General features: G+C 39.4%; 1 protein-coding gene across 1 annotated transcript in view; it reads right to left on the minus strand.

Moving 5' to 3' along the window:
• Nucleotides 1-3762: 3762 nt before the first annotated feature.
• The window catches only part of erm (ezrin/radixin/moesin (ERM)-like protein), a gene marked incomplete in the record, with an annotated part of 12991 nt that continues 12375 nt past the window's right edge, over nt 3763-4378 (minus strand). The window contains 1 exon segment of the mRNA NM_001032427.1: nt 3763-4378. This exon segment is cut by the window's right edge and continues 25 nt beyond it.

Raw genomic sequence — 4378 nt, forward strand, 5'->3', positions numbered from 1 at the left:
CTTTGGGCACGACACTTCAGCATAGATGTTGCAACAAGACTTTGCGGTTAAAGGTTCGCATTAATTCTGTGGTTTTGCCGATGTGGTTGTAATGTGAACTTGTCTTTTATTTGTCTGGCGACGCGGCAAAGTGATTTTGCATGCTCACTTTGTTTAATGAACACCGCATTCGAGGCTCGATGCTGCTACTATTGTAGGTACATGTGTCTTTGGGCTAAGAAAGTTATAGGAAATTTTTCCAACCCAGTGGTCACTTAATTGTTAGCGATGTAGAACAATTACCCACAGAGTTGAATGTATCCTAACTGGTAAGCAGGTCAAAGAATATAAAACTGAACACCAGCCTTATAGTAACTGCCGTTGCCCGCCAAGAGGATATAATTATTCATTTGATTCTTTCATTCATTCGTTCAAAACGAGAAAGATACGAGAATTTGCATTAATGGCTGTAAAACGCAATTAGAATTTGTGGAAAATTTGCATTTTGAAAAGCGTGGCTGTTAAACTCAATATACAGAAAATCGCACGAGTGCAATTAGTGAATTACTTAAAACATACAAAGAAATACAATCACGGTTCTGCAGAACTGGCCCAACTTAATGCTTCCACTAACCGAGCAACGTTCAGCAAATCGTGCAGCAGAACTACGCCCACGATTTTCGATTTGGGTTAAAATTCTCTATCAGTAATAATTCAAACTAATTCATGGCTTGACCTTTGGCGGGGAACGTATTCAAGACACGTCTCGCATTTTCCATAGGTGCTCCTATTAGTAATAGCGTTTTGGATACGTGACATAAATGCTTTGTAGCATGTGATCAATTCGAATGAGCTATTGCAACATATTTGAATAAATGAGCGAATGTAACTTATATATCCTCGCATGAAGGGAAAACGACAGTCGTTATAACACGGGTGTTCTGTTTCATACACCTTATGCCTGCTTACAAATTACTCCGTATGTAACTTGTTTATCCTCGCATGGCGGAGCAACCACAGTTGTTATAACACGGATGTTCTGTTTCATACATCTCGTGCCTGCTTACCACATATGTAACCTATATACCCTCGCATGGTTGGGCAACAACAGTCCTTGTAACACGGGTGTTTTGTTTTATACACCTCGTGCCAGAGGTACAACGTATCGTACATTAACTGTACGCTATTTCTAACAATTTTCACAACCCATTAGTTAGAACATTCACGTAATTATCATGCCCACACACAAAAACACAATGATAAGCAACATCTCGCGTAAAACTCGTATCCTCTCATAGGTTAGAGGCAAGAGCGCCAAATACATTGGCACGGCGGAGGATTTTTACTTCTCGTTTTCAACCGTTTTCAAATTAATTAGGATATTTTATTGGGCCAGGAACTCCTTTAAATTAATGATATAGTAGGGTGGGGTGAGATGGGCCACATTTTCATTCTATTTTCTCATCTCATTTAGTAGTAAACAAATAACATTTAAAGAATTAGAAAACTGTATTCCCGCGACTCTCATAGACCGTCGTTAAATGTTTAAAACACGATCAGGATATTTGGATATTATGAGCTAAAGGTGTTCCGTCTTCTCCCACTCTATATGTCCGGCAGGAACATCGTATATAACATTAACATTTTTAACACAAAATAAAACCAACTTACCCACCGTACACGTGTATGGTGAAGGACAGAAACAGTAATGTTAAACTACACAACTAACCAACTGACTATAATGCATTCCATCAATCTGGCCTGATCTATATAATGCCATTAAAGGATGGGCAATTGACTGTATTTAAACAATAGACTGGTGATACTGCTTTGGTCCTAAGCATGTCTGTTACTAAACTATTCGTTAGACGCGATTCGTGTCCTTTACATTTCTTGTAGCACTTATTAAAGAACTAACTGTTTACAATTTAGGAAGTAAAGGCAGGGAATGCGTGATCTTGCGGCGCTGAAAACGTAACCAATAATTAGAAAAGCGCTGAGGAACGAAGAATGTAATACCAGAAGCAGGGGCAGCAACAATTAATTGAAAGAACAGCAGAACACAGTTTAACGAATACGACTGTGAAGTTAAATCGTCACAATATCTTAATAAATACATACTTAATGGTTATGTGTGAATGAAATTAGGTAACTTGATTTATCCTTGCGCGGTGGTAAACGACAGTCGTTATAACACGTGTGTTCTGTCTCATACACTTCGTGCTTACGAGTTACCATGTGCATTACTTTATTATTTCTAGTTTACGTAAACACTCGTGTAAAGACCTATCTTCACAACGAACCAAATTAAACCCAAACAATGTATTTAACCTTCATAGCAGGTGTGACATTGCAACATTATTTACAAAGCAAACTTTAAGCTACTTATCCGCAAATACTGGTAAATATTTGGCATAGCATTATCTAATGTAATCGTATTGAAACTTATAAGCGTGCACGAGGTGTATGAAACAGGACACACGAAAATAAATAAGTTGAATTCATTCAATAACCCACAAAGTTAAATACGTGGTAACTTATCAGCAGGCACGAGTTTTATAAAACTGGACACCCGTGTTACAACAGTTGTCGTTGCCCCGGAAAAAAGGATGAATAAGTTACATACGTGGTAACCTGTAAGAGGGCACAGGCCGTATGAAACATAACACCTGTGTTATTACGACTGTCATTGCATGCCCGCCACGCAAAGATAAATAAGTTACCACGTTCAAACAAATGAACCAAGTTATGTTTCCCCAGCACACAACAATGTTGGCAACGTTGCACGAATATTAAGTTGCCAGTGGTGACATTATTGTGAAACGTGATTCATTGGAAAGTTGGCCGAGGTAATTAGAACGCTCATTATTCATTTGATCTTCTAATCTTCGCATTAAGGTAGATGGTTTGCGTGGTTCAGGATTCGGTTTATGGAAACCTCACTCAAATATATTTGTTGCCGCATCAACTTAAGTCTTGTTCCGGGAAAAACCCAACATTATAAACAGGGTGAAGAAGCTAGAAAGCTCATGACGTCACGATGACGTATGATATCACGTCATATACAGAATACGCAGAATGTTTGAATGTTAAGCTATGCTATAAAAGCTACGTATCAGTATAAAAAGCCTCAATGTGCAAAAATTGGCCATCTTTGGCCCAAATACGAGGCTCTATACATCGTGCCTTGTCGTGGGACCTCAACCATACATAATCAGAACATAAAATACAATGAAATGCAATTGCCACGTTAAGCCTTCGCACGCGGAACCTATAAGCGAATTAAGCGGTCCGTGTTGTTATTTATACAGAAGACGACATGTCCACCCTTGTTATTCGCACTGGGTGATGCAATTCCACCAACGAAAAGTGAAACAACATCTTTAGCGTCATAAGCAGCCACAGAAATATGAAACAAACATGTAACCAATATATGAAGGCGCAAACATCCTGTTGATCTTAATCAAGGGCGAAGCAAACGTGATTGAAATCACAAACACATTCAATTGGTTGGCGTTTTCTATTTCAATCAACAGACACCACATTCGTAGGCTGTCAGATGTGTGACAAACCCGTGTCCAAACAACTTTCCCACAACGCGAGAAAAAGGTTTATTCATCCCTATAGGTGGCTGTACAACAGTATCCGGCATGCGAAGTCGTATGCAAACCCATTACCGAGTTCCGCACGCGGCAGCGAAATCCGGACAAACAGACAAAACGGACGAATTCCGGATACTGTGTACAGCCACCTTATGACGTATTTTGATTGACAGGAAGCATGGGGATCGGATATAATTTTATTCCAGAAATCCAATGTACATTCGACTACAGTGAAAACTACTACGCTCTATATAATAACTAACACTTGGTGCATGACGTCACCATTCCTTATTTGGCGCTGTGACGTCATAGTCCGAAGAACAATGACGTAACCGGAGAAAAGTGTTCGAAAATATGCAAGCGACAATTACGTCACGATCGCATGACGTCATACAATATGACGTCGCGTTCGTATGACGTCATAATTTAGGACGTCATAGATGACGTAGAACGTCCTCATCTGACCACATGCGCGCTGAAATAGCGATTTGAGAAAAAGAATTAAGCAACAGGTTACAAGGTTCAAGTCCCAGGGTGGGGGGTGGGGTTGGGGTCGAAAAGAATTAAACAACAACACATGGTGTTAAAGGGAATTATGATTTGTGTGTGGCTGGTAGCAGTTTCATGCGGGTTCACTTTAAAAACGGTCTACACTCACGATTCCTTACTCAACAAAATTACTGATTAAAGAACAAATAGTGATTCAATAAAAACGAAGGCAATTACAAAAAAAACGCGCAAGAAAATAAAAATTATCGAGAAATCTGTTTAGCCAGTCCTTGTTGATTGTGATGAGT

The sequence above is a fragment of the Ciona intestinalis genome, chromosome 12 (assembly GCF_000224145.3).
Source record: "Ciona intestinalis chromosome 12, KH, whole genome shotgun sequence".
In the NCBI taxonomy this organism is placed as follows: Eukaryota; Metazoa; Chordata; class Ascidiacea; order Phlebobranchia; family Cionidae; genus Ciona; species Ciona intestinalis.